The following is a 19,272-nucleotide window of genomic DNA, read 5'->3' as shown; positions in this document are numbered from 1 at the left end:
GAAATGCTGTTGGTTTCAAGGTATTATTCAATTTTAAATTTTTGTGTCTACTACTCTATGATCCAATGGTAAGAAATATTCAACTTGAACGTGTTTAATGTCTTCATGATGTGTACAGAGTTAACTTCAGCCTTGAAGGTAAGTTATATCCAGAAATACTCTCATTTCATTTATTGTCGTGTCTGTTGTCTGAACGGTTTGTTCTAATGTTACTGAAAATGAGGTGTTTTCCTGCAACAGAAATGAATTGAAATATGGAGTAGATAACGCAAAGTAATACGATAGGCCTACTACTGAAGTTTATATTGCCATAAAATTAGTTATTTCCTCTCGATTTATTTAGTGCTTTAATTCCACTCTTTTATATTATGAGATCTAAAATGTTAGTCTACAGTTCTTCAAATGTGAATAAATGGCGTTATATTGTCAAATTAAACGAACATTAACTGCTTTTAGTATTTAATTAGTTGGTAGCAGTGAAGGAGCGGTTGCCATGCTTCCTTTAGAAGTGATTGAGAAATGGGATATTGCGAAGCAACAACTCGCCCCTTTTTGAATGGCAGCGTTAAAATATAATATACCAAAGTTATGGTACATGAATTTAAAACTGAAATAAACTACAAAGCAGTTGATTATATAGCATTTTAGTTTGCTAATAAGCTAGAAAGCTTAATAAAAGACTTCCCTTTTTCACAGATCTGAAAAGCGTGAATTAGTGGATTTGTTACGGGAAACTTTTGGTGGGATTATTATAAAAAGCGGGTAGATAAAAATAATTCATATCTCGAACATAATGCCACTGGAATTAGCCAAAGGACGTTTCCTAAACATGTTAATAGTCAGAAAACATGTCTTCATTGCTCACAGAATCTAGTTAACTAATTATTTATCAGGATGTGGTAGCCTACACACAACTGCGAAAAGTAAAGTTCAGTGTGAATATCAATTCTGGATTCGAATCTCGGTTAGAAATGAATGATATCAACTTGGAGGACAGAACGGCAATGTTCACATTCTGTCGATGTTCGACATTAGGCCTATAGGCTAGTATAATACCTGGAACGGTAATGTTAGACATTACACTGCTTGGAATAGAAGTGTTCGACATTATACAGACTGGCACGGCGGTGTTGGCTAGTATAAAGGCTGGTTCACAATAAACCGGGAACGAGAACCAGAATGAAAACAAGACGCAGAGGACGTGAATATGAAAATTGTTGATTCACAATAAACCGAGAACGTAGACGACTATGCATATCGATATGTATGTCAATAACGATATGTAAAGTCGATATTACGCATTCTGATGTTATTTGTGTATAATTGACCAATGGCGTTCTCTCATGAGTACAAGGCAGCCAACATAAACACAAGTTAACCAACTTCGAAATTTCAACTGAAAAATTTCATTAGGTACGGTGCTATAAATAATATATGCCCATGCATCTTTATTATCACAACCTATTTTAAGTTTACCATAACGTAAAATAATTAGAGAAGAAACATTTCTAATAGAACAAAAATGAACACAACAGTAGTTATTGAATTGAAGCATGAATATGTAGTGTGTAACACAAACAATATAGCAATAAAATATGATTCACTTATGTTCAAAGATGCAGCTATTGAAAGCCACATATTCTCCATTTTCTCATCTTTACACGAGGCGCGCCGCTTATCGTAAACATGAGGATTTTCCTCAACACTCAAAATTAAAATCTCATCAATTAAAACTTGCTCCATGATGCACAGCACAGAACAAAATAATGCATAGGTTACTGTATGTCACGGTCTTCTTGCTACAAAATATACGACGACAAAATAGCTTTTAGATGGCAATAGAATGAATCTAGTGGGCTGTGATCGGAAACGTGAACGCCAAAGTTGAAACTTGGCCAACTATTCGTTCCCGATCCCGGGCTCCGGCAAGCTTTTCGTTAATTGTGAACGCTCACATTTAAATGTACACATTTTAACAATTTTACCGTTTTCGTTCCGATTCTCGTTTCTGGTTTATTATGAACCAGCCTTAATACCTGGAACGGTAATGTTAGACATTATACTGCTTGGAATGGAAGTGTTCGAGGTTATGCAGACTGGCACGGCGGTGTTGGCTGGTATAATACCTGGACCGGTAATGTTAGACATTATACTGCTTGGAAAAGAAGTGTTCGACATTATGCAGACTGGCACGGCGGTGTTGGCTAGTATAATACCTGGAACTGTAATGTTAGACATTATACTGCTTGGAATAGAAGTGTTCGAGGTTATGCAGACTGGCACGGCGGTGTTGGCTAGTATACTACCTGGAACGGTAGTTTTAGACATTATACTGCTTGGAATAGAAGTGTTCGAGGTTATGCAGACTGGCACGGCGGTGTTGGTTAGTATAATACCTGGAACAGTAGTGTTAGACATTATACTGTTTGGAATAGAAGTGTTCGAGGTTATGCAGACTGGGACGGCGGTGTTGGCTAGTATAATACCTGGAACGGTAATGTTAACTCTATACTGGCTTGAACGACAGTTTTGGACATTATAATTCTTGGGACGGAAGTGTTTTTTAGTTCGTTATTTAACGGCGCAGTCTCAACTACTAGGTTATTTAGCGTCGATGGGATTCGTGATAGGGATATGGTATTTGGCGAGATGAGCCCGAGGATTCGCCGTAGATTACCTGGCATTCGACTTACAGTTGGAAAACCTCGGAAAAATTCCAACCAGCGGAAATGTTGATCATTATATTTTCTGGTACGGAATTATTAGGCATTATACTGCCTGGTACGGAAATGTTCCTCATTTTACAGCCTGGAACGATGTTTTTGCCTAGTGTAATGCCTGAAACGCCTAAGTGCGTTTGTATAATGCTTGTTATCTTCTCTAGGGAAAATTTTTACTAATGCTGACTTCTCGGCTGAGTTACAGAAAGCAAAGTCTGTTTTCAAATGAAGAGTCCACTGCAAGAATGATGGATGTCACTTTCTTGTCGAAAATGAACCAAGACTGTCAATTCATAGCTTAAGACATTTAATGTACACAGAGAGTTATAAGGCATTAACACTGATAATCGTTGTGCAGTAATGATCGGAAAATCACAGTTAAGCTTTGAGCGCTAAGCATTTCAAACTTTCAATTGCTTCTCCTGAAAAATGTATTCCAAATGACATCCATCATTCTTGCAGTGGACTCTTCAATTATAATCTATCTAACATTTCTTATTAAACATGAATGTGTTGAACTTTCAGCTATTTTTCATTTGTTCTGAACGGCTGGCTCAGGATTTCACAAAGTGATGATGATTGTGGAGTACTTGTGGAATGGTGATAATGGTGAGGGGAAACGGGAAAACCCCAAGAAAAAATCTTCGCGCCAGCCTTTTACACCACAAATTCATTACTCGCCACTGTGGAAGGCAAGAGAGGCTAACCACTAAACCATAGGCTAGGTTAAATCATCTTTCTTCCCAACATTAAGAATTGGAAAACGTTTCACGTGTAATTTTAAAATCATGTAGCGAACATTTCATCTTTACAGCTTGATTTTCTCGTAGGAACGAAATAGTCATTTAGAGAATATCCTTTGCTTTGAGAAGCCTTCTGCTCTGTACCAAAACTTGGAGAGGCAACGTTGAATGTGATGAAAATAAGCCACTAAAATCTCTTAATGGATTCATATTTCCTTTCCTTTTAGAACACGCTGTTTGGGATTTCCGTAACTAACGGTAAAATCACATTCATACCATTAAAATATATGTTCAACTCTCGACGTATGCTTCAAAGACGAATTTATACTGTCATCAGGCACTGTAATTAACTTCACGAGTATTCTGTATTTCTGATACACGAAGCTCTCCTTCCCTCCGGGCGGGTGTAAAACGATTTTCAAAATTAAAGCAGGGATCCCAGACCGAACACGGCATACAACATTAAATATAATGACCCACGAAAAATTTGAACACATTTTAAATTGAAACGAATAGGAATTATACTTCGTTCATAATCTCTGACAAGAGATATATAAACATTGCCGGAAGAGGAGAAGAGAAGTATACTTGCTATCCAGCCAATGGCGTTGGGCGGTCTGAAGCTTCTACCTGCGCCCAACTTCAAGATAAGCATGACATGGGACCCCTGCCATTGGTCGAATAGCAATTTGTACTCCTCTCCTCCTCTGCCGGCAGACATTATGGAACCAAGTATAGAAACGAAAGAGTTGTGAAGATGGGCATTTATAGTCGATTATAATGTCACCGAATCAACACTGCCTTTATCATCGATTGGATGGAAATGGTCTTTGGCCAATAGATCCGAGGATTTGTCATGGGATTAGCTGACATTCGCCTTACAGTAAGGGAGAAGCTCGGAATAAACCCAACCAGGTAATCGGCTCAAGTCGGGTTCGAATCCATGCTCAGAAGGAACGTTGAATAATAAATTATGCTCATCACCCCGAAACTACGTCGGTGGCAAAGAGAGGAGCACCTGGATTACATAGAATTTAATTGCATTATTTTGAATATACTACGCCCATTAGGCTAAATAATAATGATCTTTCATTCAATATGCATTTTGCTTTATTAATTAATTCAGGAGATTTTGATTTACACGATTCTGATATTTTTACAAACGTAATACTTACTTGCTGGCTTTTAAGGAACCCGGAGGTTCATTGCCGTCCTCACATAAGCCCGCCATTGGTCCCTATCCTGGGCAAGATTAATCCATTCTCTATCATCATATCCACCTCCCTCAAGTCTATTTTAATATTATCTTCCCATCTACGTCTGGGGCCCCCTAAAGGTATTTTTACCTCCGGCCTCCCAACTAACACTCTATATGCAGTTATGGATTCGTCCATACGTGCTACATGCCCTGCCCATCTCAAACGTCTGGATTTAATGTTCCTAATTATGTCAGGTGAAGAATACAATGCGTGCAGTTCTGTGTTGTGTAACTTTCTCCATTCTCTTGTAACTTCATCCCTCTTAGCCCCAAATATTTTCCTAAGTACCTTATTCTCAAACACCCTTAACCTATGCAAATCTATTCTTTCAGGTAAAGCTCTCTGTAAAGCAGATTTGAATAATTTCAAGGAAAAAATTGTTCCGGGCCCGGGTATCGATCCCGGGACCTCTGGTTGAACGTACCAGCGCTCTGCCAACTGTGCTACCCGGGAACTCAGTTGGCAGAGCGCTGGTACGTTCAACCAGAGGTCCCGGGATCGATACCCGGGCCCGGAACAATTTTTCCCTTGAAATTATTCACCCTTAACCTATGTTCCTCTCTCAAAGTGAGAGTCCAAGTTTCACAACCATAAAGAACAACCGCTAATATAACTGTTTTATAAATTCTAACTTTCAGATTTTTTGACAGCAGACTGGATGATAAAAGCTTCTCAACCGAATAATAACAGGCATTTCCCATATTTATTTTTACATATGTAATGTAATTACAAAATGTATTTTTCCCAATTTGCATTCACCTTATTTACTATTCCCCTAAAATGACATACTTGATACTGTGATACTTATACATTTCTAATGCGGTTCATTGATCCGTCGAAACCTTGCGGCGAGTTTCTGTATCAGGGTCAGAGTTGGTGCAATGTCTGATTGCTAAGAAGACTGGTAGGAATATCCTTCTTGCAAATCAAGATTTCAGGTATAACTCCCTGTAAAGTTGATTTGAATAATTTCGAGGGAAAAATTGTTCCAGGGCCGGGTATCGAACCCGGGACCTTTGGTTTAACGTACCAACGCTCTACCAACTGAGCTACCCGGGAACTCTACCCGACACCGATCCAATTTAAGTCACACGGAGTTAGTGTGCACTCCAAGTTGATTGCTTGACGGTTGTCAGCCCACTTTGAGGTCTGTGGATACAGAGGGAAAAATTGGATCGGTGTCGGGTAGAGTTCCCGGGTAGCTCAGTTGGTAGAGCGTTGGTACGTTAAACTAAAGGTCCAGGGTTCGATACCCGGCCCTGGAACAATTTTTCCCTCGAAATTATTCAATATCCTTCTTGTTCCTCCTTTTAAGGAGTGTGGTTTCCTTTATATAAATGGGAGATATAAAGTCCTAAATTTTCAGTGTTAAAAATGCCATACGAATGTGTCATTATCTCAAAAGAAAATTCCCGACTTGCAATTCACTAACTTTAGATCGAGGTTCCCAGCTAAAAGCCGTTTGCCCTCTCATCTACCAGTAGTGTATTTTCCCCTGTAAACGGTAATATGAGACATGTAAACGCTGACAGTTGAATAGTGATTGAAATGAATGAAGTGAAGTTAGCACCATGCCTCGCAGATGTTAATGAGAGGTGGAGAGTCCAGTGCTCTGGTCAGTTCTGTCCTAGTCACGTTTTTGTAGTGGCGCTAGGGAGACTCGTAACCTGTTACCAACAAAGTGGTGGGCTACTCGTTTCCGTAGAAGCCGTCTGGCTGCCTGGTTGGCTGTGGCAAGTGTCGTGTGTCGTTTCGTGGGGTTTGTGTCTGTAGTGAGTAAGGAGATAGTGAATGTCACTATTTCGTCCTGTAGTCTGTTTAGTTGCCGGTCAATGTAGGATTCTATTTTCTGCATAGCAGAACGTAGAACCCCCTCGACCAGCTGTTCCGTGGTTGTTTTGTCTGTCTGTGGATCGTCTGTAGTGGTTGTCTTGGTTGTGATAGTCTTAGCCGCATCCGCATAAGACAATTCGGGTTTGGGAAGTGTTGGTTTGAAGACGGACTGTGATGGTTTGGGTATAGGTGGCGGTATTGGTTTGTGAGTGTCTATGGGGACATGCGTGGGATCGGTGGAGGTTATGAGATTAGACCTTGGATATTTTGGACAGCGAGCTTGGCACTCAAAAGAAAATAAAACATTCTACATTTTATATTGTTCGTTAGAACGACATTTTACTGTACATACTTCCCCACTGCGTTATATACGAATCTGCTTTACATCGGTCCGCGCTAAATCGGGCTTTTACTGTACTGTTTAGGTAGAAAAGTTTTCATGGAATTAATATTGTATTTGTTCTGCGCAAGAGAAAGAATAGTTAATAAAATTGCATAACTCGTTTCCGTATACTAGTTCACGCTTCTATAGCCTACCACTAAATTGGATTATTGCAGATGTACAAAAGAATACCGAGTTAAATATGCGAAAATTAAACAAGGTTGTGAAGAACAGAATTGTGGCCCACTCCGTAATTTCATTGGACAAGCTGAGAGAATCTGGAGTACCTTCGTGGTCGACTGAGACAAGATATTTCTCACAACCTGATATACGAACAGGTGCATTGTCTTGAATTTAATTTAGAGCAGGCGGAGAAGAATAAAAAACTGTTGGAAAGAAAAATTAATGACGAAGGAGAATGCAGTTTCCTTGAGGTGGTTTAAATTGTGTTGGGGGTTAAGATGTGGCTCGCATTAATAAAGAAAATAAGTCCCACTATATTACTTCTTACAGACGTGATTTGTGGCTTGAAGAAGAGCTATCTCGCGAGATCATATCCTGACGTATTAGAAGGCTGCGTAGAATTATTAGTATAATGTAGACGGATAGCTAACTTATTTACAGAGCAAAGATGGGTTAAGTCCACGGCCGACTCTACTGTAGGCCTATATTTGACACGTCTAGCGCTATTTTCTCAATCGTACTATCAGGGGCTGGAATGCTTTACCTGCAGACTTACTAAACACTTTACCAATAACCAAAAATGTATTTAAAAATAGGCTTAAGGGGACACTCAACTATATTTTGGAACTTTTTTCCTATTTGACCAATCTTTTTCAAATTTGGAGAAAAAGTTTAATATACACATGGAAAGTAATATGCAAAATCTCAGCTCATTAGATCCAATACTTTTCAAAATAAAAACTATTTCAATTTTTAATCACTCATTAATTGAAATATCACTTATAATTATTTTTATTTTTTGGCTTTGTGGATTTGACTGTGACTTCTCAATGAATAGGGGAAGAATTCTGCATATTCATTTAATTCTGTCACGTAAATTAGTGTAGAAATTTAATTTTTCATTTCTATGACACTTTTTCTCCAATTTTTAAGTTGAGTGTCCCCTTAAGGACTTTACTAATAGACGGTAGTATATTATACACACTACTTAAAGGGTGTAATTGATATCTTGTTATTTGAAGTGTTCTATCAGTGAGGAAGTGTGTTGTGTCAGTGGAGTGTGTAGTTTTAGTGAAGTCTATTGTGTAAGTGAAGTGTGTTGATGTCAGTGAAGTGGCTGTGCAAAGTATTTGAACTGTGAAATGTGTAGAAGTGTTAGTGAAATCAGGTAGAATCAGTGCAGTGAGTGAGTTGACAGCGAAATAAGTGAAGTGCCGAAAGGTACTTGTGCAGGTATGAACCTGTCACACTCGTGGGTCTTAGTTCGAACTTAGGGTTAAGATACAAATTAGATTTACTTTAAATGTTATTTTAAGTGACCATGCTTCATTTAATTTAGGATGCTCCTTATTATTATTATTATTATTATTATTATTATTATTATTGTTATTATTATTATTATTGTTATTGTTATTATTCTTAGGCCCTATTATTATTATCATTATTATTATTTATTGTTTTTTATTAGTTGTGTTTATTATTAATTGTCATTATAGAGTGTAATTAGTTACCACTGCCACGGGGTATATACCCATTTGCAGTGTGAATAAATACATGCATACATTAGTGTAAATATACGTAAAATGGTAAAGTTATCCTCTTCACACTCCATCATGGAGTATCGGGTCATGGAGGTGGAGCTCCAGGCTTTAGTGACTCAGCGGTAGAATGAGATGGTGTGGTCGGCGGCACCATTCTCCGAAGTTTCTGTGGAAGTGTCGGCAACGAGAAAATTCTCACCAACATTTGGGGTTGAAACCAAGACCTTCCAGTCCATGGCCAGTTACTCTGCTAACTGAGCTATCCTGCCGCCATTATAATGTACGTAATGTAGTTGATAATTCGCTTTCGAATATATAGTAAAACCTCGTTAATCCGGACTAATTGGGGGAAAAGTGGACCGGTTTAACGAAAGTCCGGATTAACCGAAATACGAATAACCCAAAAGAATAGTAGAAAGTGGATTAAAATTCCGTTTATAGCAACGAAACATGTTTATTATGGTGTATTTAAAGGACATAGGCCTAAATGTACTCTTTTGCCTCTTATACTTTATACCTTTGTTCATATGAGAAATTGGAACTCGCTACCGAGTGATATAAGGGGTTGTTGGACAATAACTTCATTTAGGTCAAAATTACATAAATTCTTACTTAACAAATTAATTTCTGATTAATATTTATTACATATAATGAAACTAACATCTGTCCATTCTTATTATTATCATTAATTTCTCTAAATAGATTTACAAAACCTCTAATGGCAATTGCATTAATATTGTCACTAAAGAAATATATTTTAGATTTATATATGTTTTTTTTCTCCCTGTAACGTAGTTCTAGTAAGCTTATATTAAATTAATTTTCATCATTTTACTAGCTATCTCAAATCTCAAATTAATTATAATTGATTGAATTAAATTAGCTCATAAATTTACTACTTTACCTTATAGGTTTATCTAAATTTAAATAAATATGTAGTCTACTAGTCGTTAAAACTTATATATTCGTAATTTAAATGTTATGTATTGTATTGATTAAGGCTGGTTGAGTGGAAGAGAAGGCCTCATGGCCTTAACTCTGCCAGCGAAAATAAAACATTATTATTATTATTGTTATTATTATTATTATTTTTATTATTATTACTATATTTTTGTAGTTTAATTACTTTAATGCAAACTTGATGGATTTTCTTTATTTTTAATAGAGTAAGGGAGGGTATTGTCGGATACCATTTTGATGTTTCAAAATAAAGGTGATTAAAAAAAGTTAGAACTGGAATTACTTAGTATTATAATAACCTCTTGGGGTTCCTGCAGATTGTACATAAGTATTAGGTAATTTACATAATATGTATTTGCTATATAACTTTCAAATACAAAACAAATAATATCATCACTGACAGAATGGGAAGCTAATGTCGGATACATTAGACATTATTATGTAAGAGGTATGATAATGCATTTAAAATAATATATTGCATATCAGAAACTATTACAATAGTGTTCTGTTTAGCCAACTGATATGCAAGCCTTTTAACATCATTTCTGGTTCATCCAAAATATTTTCTCTCCATCATTAACACATAATCAACTAGCTTCTCTTCAAGTGAAGCTGGGAGTATTGGTTTTCGTCCAAGTTTCGATTTAACGGCTTTGGTGGGCTCAGAGTTGGACCATACATAATCAAATAATGTTGATCGAGGTACATTGAACCTTTTGGAAGCATCAAGATAGCCCATTCTTTTCTCCCGCACTGCGACAATGGCATTTACCATATCTTCAGACTTCCATTTTCTTTAGACTGAACCTCTTTTTTCTTTTACTTTAGGCATCTAAAAATATCAGAAGAAGAAACAATTTGTTACTTCATAATATTCGATTAATTAGAAAATTAATTACTTATATTAATTAAAAATACCCATGAGTAAAAATGTAGTGGTTTGTTATAGAAAACATATAAATGTGTTTAAGGCAGCTTTTATGTAGCGAGCAGCATTGAAAGACAGCCGACAATGCCCTCGGCTAGTATCCGACATTGCCCTCGGCTAGTATCCGACATTGCCCTCAGCTAGTATCCGACATTGGCCGACTCTTCACAAACAGTACAGTAAAACAAGCCAGCTGCATGATAGCATTTCTGCAATTAGAGAATTAAGAAGCCTTATCTATGGTATATCAAACAGTGCATACCATGTTGTGTAAATATAAGAATAACTTGTAACGAATAAATCACATTACTTACCCTCAAAAAGTTTTTTTTTTTTTTTTTTTTTTTTTGCGGAAACGTTGAAAACACGCTATTCACACACAGTGAAGCACTCAACAGTAATGGCTATTCATGCAGCTGTTCGTCTACTTGTAGAGAACGTAATGCATTATTTTCACATCAGATTTCACCATTCGATGGAAAAGAAATATGTTATCCGAGATTATCCGACATTACCAGACCTATCCGACAATCCCCTCCCTTACTCTACTATAAGTGTACTTAACATTGTAATTATTATAATTCCATAGTTCTAATCTATAAAAGCAAGTCTTAAAACAAGATTCTTTAATTTTTCCAAACTCATTTTTTACCTGTCCGGATTAAACGAAGTATGGCTTATCAGAGTCGAATGAACGAGTTTTTACTGTACTAAGAAATGTTGTCGTTTTATCCATTCCTTCTAGCCGCGTTGGAGCTATTTACCACTCGGCGGGAGTTGGGACGATTCTTGCGAGTGATAGGCCTGTCACTTGTCTAAGTCACGAAGGAATTTGTAGTGGACGAAGGTGGCAATTATGAAGGCAGTTAATGTGTTCCTTTTTTCTTACAATATTTGGTTACACTAGATTTTATTGAAAATATTTTACGAGACCGAAATTTCGTTAGCACAGCATATAGTAGCTATATTTTTGCTTGCTACACAGATAAATTATGTTGTCTCTTACAGAAATAGGTGCCCTGGTCCCTAATCTCAGCACGTCAGAGCTGATCTGTAAGTTGAAGTTTTAAAATTCAGTGCATAAAATATAGTTGGAAAATTTCGACCTGGTTGGCGAGTTGGTATAGCGCTGGCCTTCTATGCCTAAGGTTGTGGGTTCGATCCCGGGCCAGGTCAATGGCATTTAAGTATGCTTAAATGCGACAGGCTCATGTCAGTAGATTTACTGGTATGTAAAAGAACTCCTGCGGGACAAAATTCTGACACATCGACGCTCATATAACATCTGCAGTTGCGAGCGTTGTTAAATAAAACATAACATTTAGTTGGAAATAATGATTTCGGCTTTGTTCATATTACTACTGTTATTTTAGTGACTTAAATATATGGGACGAAAAACTGTACCTGACCTATTTAAAAAGCTTCATAAACTATTTTAAATTGTTCGAGAGCATTGCTTTTTCGCTTAAGTGCACAAGTGTATTCGATCGTTGTAGAAACTAGCAGTAGTCTACCATCATATTTGGACCAAATTGGCCGTGATGAATTCTTTCCCCATGTTCATTACATACATCTACGAGATTAATTAGCAAAAAGTCAAAGAGGCATTAAGAAGTGTAACTTCAATATCATAATACGATGTCAAATTAGTAATAAGTAGACTTCGTTGAATTGCCACACGCGGCATACTATCAGGTTGCCGACGTACGGTAGTATAGATGAGGTAAGCGACCGCCCGGTCTCGTGGTATAAGCAGTTCATGTTAAGAGATGTGACCGATCCAAATCGATAGAGCAGCTACAGCTAATGTATACCTATGTAAGCACTTGTTTTTGCATTACTGTGGTTGGAATAGTCAAAGCTTAACATTTGTTCAGTGCAGACAAGAATTCAATCAAACATGCTACAATGAGAGTGTTGCTGTTCCAAATAATTGCCCCTGGAATACCCTTACCCTCGCAGCCAGTCTTGACCCGTTGGGGAATGTAGTTGGACGCTGTTAATTATTATGCTGAACATTACGGCAAAATAATGGAGGTAATTGATGCATTGGATAGCACAGACAGTTCCGCTATTGCAGCTGTAAAATCATTGCTTTCTGAACAGCTATTGGAAGATATTCTGTTCATTGTTTTTAATTTTAAAATCGTGTCCAAAAGCATCATCCTGTTAGAATCGTCTAAATTACAACTCTCAGAAGCCCTTAATATAGTGGATAAAGTATCACAAACCGTTATCCAAAATAACAATTCACTAATTTCAGAAAAAGTGAAATGTAAGTTGAGAAACATTATTGCTAAAAATTCTGTCTATTAACAACTTCGTATTATAAATGATGTACCATCAGGTCAGGACAAGAAACCTGAAGTTGTACTAAAAAATAGTGACTTTCCGTTCTTCAAATACGTACGTATTACATCGTGTGATGTCGAACGTACATTTTCCCAAAATAAAAACTGTTTAAGTGACCATCGGGGGAGGTTATTTTGCAGTTGTTCAAAATGTACGTAACTCTTCACTGCAATGCACTTATTCAAGGATGATGTATCTTACATTAAATTTTAAGAGTTAATATATCTCACTATAAAATAGTGTATTTACATGTTTAGACATTTCCTACCTCAATGATCATTCATTATATTTCTTGAATGCAGGATACAGGTTTTATTGTAACCGCAGTATACTACTCAGTGTTTACATTAGAGGCATAATCCATCCTTTGCACGTCCCCTTCTCATACAGTCTGTACTGCGTGCTCAGTAAACTTTGCGATTCTCGTGGCAATTCCACGAAGTCTAGTAATAAGTAATGTATATAAAAGTGTTCGCTTAGGCTTCCGCAGCTGGTGTACATGGTCTGTGGATAAGCTTCGGTGTTTCCACCGCGTTGTCTTGGTGTTGGTGGCTGACGTTTCGACCGCTGTGTTGTCATCTTCAGAGCAGTTGGATAAGGAAATAGTCTGCGAGCTCGTATATATATAAGTTAGTAGTCTCGATGGGGGGAGTACTTTCGGTGATAGGTCGTAGGTTCTCCTTCTGGCATCTGATTGGTCCTTCGTTGTCCAATCCGGTTGAGGTCTGTATGGAGGGGAGTATTCATATTAAATACTGGCCCTCAGTGGAGCAGCGTAACCCGAGGTGAGACTAGTGGGCAACAGGCTTGGAGCTCACTTATTTAGCTTCTTACAGCCCCCAACCCTTTGCAAGGACGCGTTTTGCGTACATTTTAAATTTGTCCTCCCAATTCACCTCTTTCAATTCAATATTTCCTTATCCAACTGCTCTGAAGATGACCACAACACAGCGGTCGAAACGTCAGCCACCAACACCAAGACAACGCGGTAGAAGCCCCGAAGCTTATCCACAGACAATGTATATATAATTTTGAATTAAATTCTGAGAAAAAGATATTAGACGAAGAAACAAAATAAATTCAGTAATTCTCACTTCAGGATTTAATTATTTTCAAATTGAATGAAAATAATTCTTAATGTGTGTGTGATAAACTCAGGCGGGTCTGTTTTATGATTAGTGAAAATTTTGTTTGTTTATCACTTACAGTTCTGGAGAATTTTCAATTTTTTTTATTTATTTTTTTTAGGTCTAAGGCAAAGCATGAGAAACAGTTTGCAATCTCTATCAAGTATCCTGAAATGAGGAAAAGGCCGAGTGTTGGTGGAATATGAGAGGGAAATGGGAGTATGACGTGGAGGATCCGCTAATGCACAAAGCACCCTGGGGCTAGCGGCTCTTACCCGCGGAGAACACACTGCACTATGGTGCACTCGTAGCTGCTAGCGAGTATGCTCTCTACCTCTTCCTGCTGCACCACGGTGCACACGGGACGGCTCCGCCTACCCTTTACCCATTTCAGCGCGTGCTGACGACCACTGCTCTAATGTCTGCTTTATCCACTACGACTTTACCGGAGATCGAATGTGGACTGCCTGGATGAAAGACCAGCGCATTACAATACATGTTAACAGCAGTCAGTAGAACAGAGATCCCCACACAGTTGTCTACACGTTATGCTAATGTATATCGAAGACTGGACTTCCGTTGGTCGTTGTAGGATAACATTGATATAATAAAACTGCCGATGTAAAAGAATCTGTTAAGACCACAGTCTACATGAATGTGTTTACTCAGGTCACAGTTGCTGACCCAGCTTGAATCTGAATAGATTTGTGTTGTACGACTAATATTTGTTTAGTCGGTTAATGTTGAATGGAATCATTGATTTAACCTGCACTGCCTACAATTTATAAAATAATCAAATAACTGTTAGCCGGGCTTCATTTCAATAGGAGAACAAATATAGAGCCAAATGAAAATCACACATTCAAATTATTCAATCCATAAAGTAACTATCAAGCGACTATTTTTTTATATTGGCAAACAAATCGTTGCTTCCGATGATGCATTACTAAGGACACTGGAACATATAGATTGTGGTGGAGACAGGTTCCGTCTTGGATTTTAGTTTTCCCTACAATTAAAATTTGAAAACTCCTATATTTTCGCCAGTCTGAAATCTGTATACATTTAAAGATTTGAAGAAAACGTTTGCCTCGGACTTATTCTCGGGGCAACGAACGTAACTCGAGATTAAAGGTTTCGTTCGGTCGTGGCTTGGATTACTTATTGTACCTGCTACTTCAGGGCTGTAGAAGAAAAAGCGTGCCAATGACTAGATTCTTCCGCGTGCTATCTGGCTGCAGTATATAGGCGACCAAAAGACAAAGATGAATAAGATTAGCATTATGAAGTCGAGATGCAGTAACTCTTTATACAGGGACATCATTTTATTTTTACTTCAATTTTTATTGTACCTGAGTTTTTGAATGTACTTCACTCCCACCCCCTCTCTACTAATGAAGTTCAACCGTCCTCCACACAGATCCAAGACCGCATATGATATGATATGATATGATATTGTGAATTTTACTAGTAACAACAATGTAATTTATTCGTCACAACAATAATTCCTTTCTACAATTCACCTTAACGCTCTCGTCAACAATTGGATCTTCACTCAACACAGTATTCGTTATAGCACTCCACCGACGACAATGACAATTTACTTGGACTATTACGCACAACAATGAACTGTTAATCTTAACTAATATTTACACAGTACTATTTACAAATCAGAACTACCAGTTCTCAGTTCACAGTTCTTCTATCTCAGTCACTCGAGTTCACAGTATCTCGAACCACAGACCTCCAGAGACAGTTCACTGTACTCGAACTCGGGTCCCTCCAACTGCGGCCACTGCACTCGAACTCAGGTCCCTCCAACTGCGGTCCACTGCACTCGAACTCAGGCCTTCGGATGCTGACGCAGATGCGGACGCACACTCGAGTCGAACTCCGGCTGGCTTGCTTGCTCTGGCTTTCTCACTGACTGAATAACTGAAAACTCTGAAACTCTAGTTCGCTGGCGCCTGCTCTTTTATAGCAAAATCATAGTTGCGAGAACCTTCTACAGGTGTGTAGAGAATTATCTCGATATCTCTACATCGGCAGACTTCTGGAATAGTCGAGAAGGTCGTTCCACATTCACTGCGTTAAGTAGCAGCTGCGCGCGCAGACTCGCTCCACTCTCTCGCCGTGTTGGCTATTTCCCCTCTTCGCCGCGCGCCATTACAAAGTGCTCCGCGCGATCTTCTCTCTTGCGGGACGCTGGTCGTGAGTTCGAATCTCACGTCGCTGTCACAATATGTTATGATGTGATATGATATGATATGATATGATATGATATGATATGATGGATATGATATATGACATGACATGACATGACATGACATGACATGATATGATATATTTATTTGTCAGTCAACTTTACAATTCACAGTTATGGTGGGCCTTCACATTTCTGTTTTTCGATCCACCATCCCTTTAATACATACAACTCTTTTCTATTAGTGTATTCTTTGCCGAGAATTTCTTGATTACTTTCTGATGTTCTGTTTAGACTGAATTGCTATATGTCCTTCCCTCTATATCCTCTTCTATTCTCTCCCTCCTATCTAGACTGTCTTCCTTCCATTTCTCGCTCACCTATTAAATATTGCATATTCCTTCCTTCATAATTTGCGTTATTTATTTATTTTCTTCTCTACCCTCAAATCCTACCTACTCTTAATCATTGTTTTCCAGCTATTTTCTCCTGCATTACTTGCTGACTTTTTCGTTTACTCTATTTTACAACACTTACATCACTTTTTTTTTTTCCTACCGTCTGCTTATTTACGTATTGATCCCTTTCTCTTCGCTTCACTTCTAAATTTCCTATTTTATTCCTCTTTCCATACTCTATATTTATTTCTATAATACTCCTACAGTTATAGTACCCCTTATACTACTCTCAACCCATAACATTGAAAACATCGAATATCTAATTCACTTAATTACACTTGCAATTTCTCTCTCATTCCACTTCACATTTGTTCAGATGTTTTTTTTCACTTTAATTCTGTTGTATTCATTGTTTGCTAGCAAGACCGCATATACAGTACAGTCATAGTAGCCTTACGGTCATAGTAAACAGTACATTCCAAAAATATGTTCGCGTTTTCCAGTGACGAAAGAGTTAACAATATTGAATCATTTTCGCACAGGTACTGTCGTCCATTTGCCTACGTCGTATCCCGGTTTCCCCCACCAGCTTTTATTCGCCAGCTAGTGGCTGGGCTGTCTTAGCTCATTTCTGAGAACATTAATTTCTGTCAGGAATTGGACTTCTACGTAATATTATACAACTGTTTAAAATAACTTAAATAAAAGGGCCTCGTTAAGTAAGTAACTGTCACGTGATTTCCTCCCTTTCTACGACCATACGAAATAACCACTTGGATGGACAGTACATAGCATGTCTGAGTAATTTTATCTTTTCCGATCGGGCAGAAGTGAAGATTGAATTTACAGTACGTGAGGTACTCTTTTATAGAGTAGGTACAGAATTATTTCAACATGAGTTACTAGTACGAAGAACGAAACTGGTAATTGGGATTAGGTACAATAGTCTATACTGCGATAATATGCAAATTAGAACTGAAGCCTGTATCCAAATGAAAGGGCCACCATTAAAAAAAATGTGTTTAAATATCCAGATTATGATTATTTTTCAATTTAACTTCATTCTCCATATTGTATGCTAATGTACTGTAGACAGTATAATATACACTGCATAATGAATACATCCACATGGACAGCTCAGTTCGTGAGTAAAAACACTCATTGTTAATACTGTACTGTATTTAAATTAAACAAAAACCTAATGAAAATTATCAAACTCAAAAGCGCAATATTTCCTAGTTTACGTAAATGGATGAACTACTTTTCTTCCCTCCTAAACCTAGTAAAGTGATTTGTTTGTATATTACGCCAGTATCATTGAACTTCAGTCATGGAAGGGGGTAGCAAACGGCGTTGATCCAGAGGTATATAGGCAAGGTAATATTAAAAATGTTAGTAAAACTAAAATGATGTCCCTGTACTTTTGTTTACACATTTTTAATAAATACAATATAATCATTTCACAGCAGATGATGTCATTTATTAACTCATTTAGACCTATTTGGTTTTCAATATATTGTTTTCTGCGACAAAAGTTTCTAGACTTTTAATTTAAATAAGTTGAAATTTAATCGGTGTACAGATTCTTGTTGAAGTGTGTTAACTTTTAGCTTCTGGGTCAACAGTTGTAACTATAGGGGAGAGTCGGGTAGTATCGGACATCGGGTAATATCGGACAGTGCGTTTCTTTCATCTACCACCATATGGTAGTACCTGAATAACATGGTTACGTTTCTCTATGCGACATCACAGAAACGTAACCATGTCAGTCAGGTACTATCATCGTGTGGTAGATGAAAGAAACTCACTGTCCGATATTACCCGATGTCCGATACTAACCGACTCTCCCCTATGTATAATACTAGTGAAATTGAAAGAAAAAATCGTCAACTTGTTTATATTCACTTTGCCCAGAAGATCGTAGAATACCCATTTTTATATAAGGGTTGAATTACACAGTTTTTCTGCTCCTTGGGTTTCAGTAACTTCCCTTTGGATCTCCAAAGCATGAGAAGCTGTGTGACCAAGTATTACTTTTGCCCTTCTCCTTCCTCCCGAAAGGGTTGCCACGTCTCTTCAGATTGATGTTGTCAAATTACTACACCACGTCACACAGTTTTGTCATTACCATTGAAATAGTGTGACGGTGGCATGATGAAAGAAAGCTGAAGAAACCAAAGAAAAATTCTCAAGAAAATTCGCTTTCTCCACCTCAAATACGATTCAGTCATCGCCGGAATTAAAACCCCGTTCTATAGCCGGTTTCGCCTTTGTATCTGATGACTGCTGGAGAATTATCCTATTTTTCTATGTAGTCCAGCCATGTCAATTGACGCCCACAGGAGCAAGCGCGCGCTTTAGAGCCCAGGAGAGCCTGAGCGCTTTACAGCGGAAAGGAAAGAGACAGAGGAAACAGGTGGTATATGCTGCTTGGTCGAGCTATGTTCAGGGATGGTCAGCACTGATTCAATACATAAAGGGAAGAGAACTTATTAAAACTCTATCTGTGTTAATTTTTAGATTTGCCTGAGAAGTATAAGTGCATTATAAGAATGTAAGTTTTAATTTTAATGCTCATTTTTCACAAGTTTGATTTTTTTATTCAAAAGAAATATTGTCTCAACTTTTTGTATAGAAAAGTGA

The 19,272-nt window shown here is 37.7% G+C and overlaps 1 protein-coding gene and 1 non-coding gene across 2 annotated transcripts in view; one reads left to right on the top strand and one right to left on the bottom strand.

Moving 5' to 3' along the window:
- Positions 1-19,272, top strand: part of LOC138707451 (cell adhesion molecule Dscam2-like) — a 1,157,632-nt gene that overhangs the window by 397,887 nt on the left and 740,473 nt on the right. The gene's annotated exons all lie outside the window — the stretch shown is intronic.
- TRNAN-GUU (transfer RNA asparagine (anticodon GUU)) lies at positions 5,709-5,781 on the bottom strand. The gene has a single exon. It is a non-coding gene; the product is annotated as a tRNA-Asn (tRNA).

This window comes from Periplaneta americana, chromosome 10 (assembly GCF_040183065.1).
Source record: "Periplaneta americana isolate PAMFEO1 chromosome 10, P.americana_PAMFEO1_priV1, whole genome shotgun sequence".
Taxonomy (NCBI): domain Eukaryota; kingdom Metazoa; phylum Arthropoda; class Insecta; order Blattodea; family Blattidae; genus Periplaneta; species Periplaneta americana.
The sequence above is the reverse complement of the archived record's forward strand: the minus strand, read 5'-3'. Positions and strand labels throughout refer to the sequence as shown.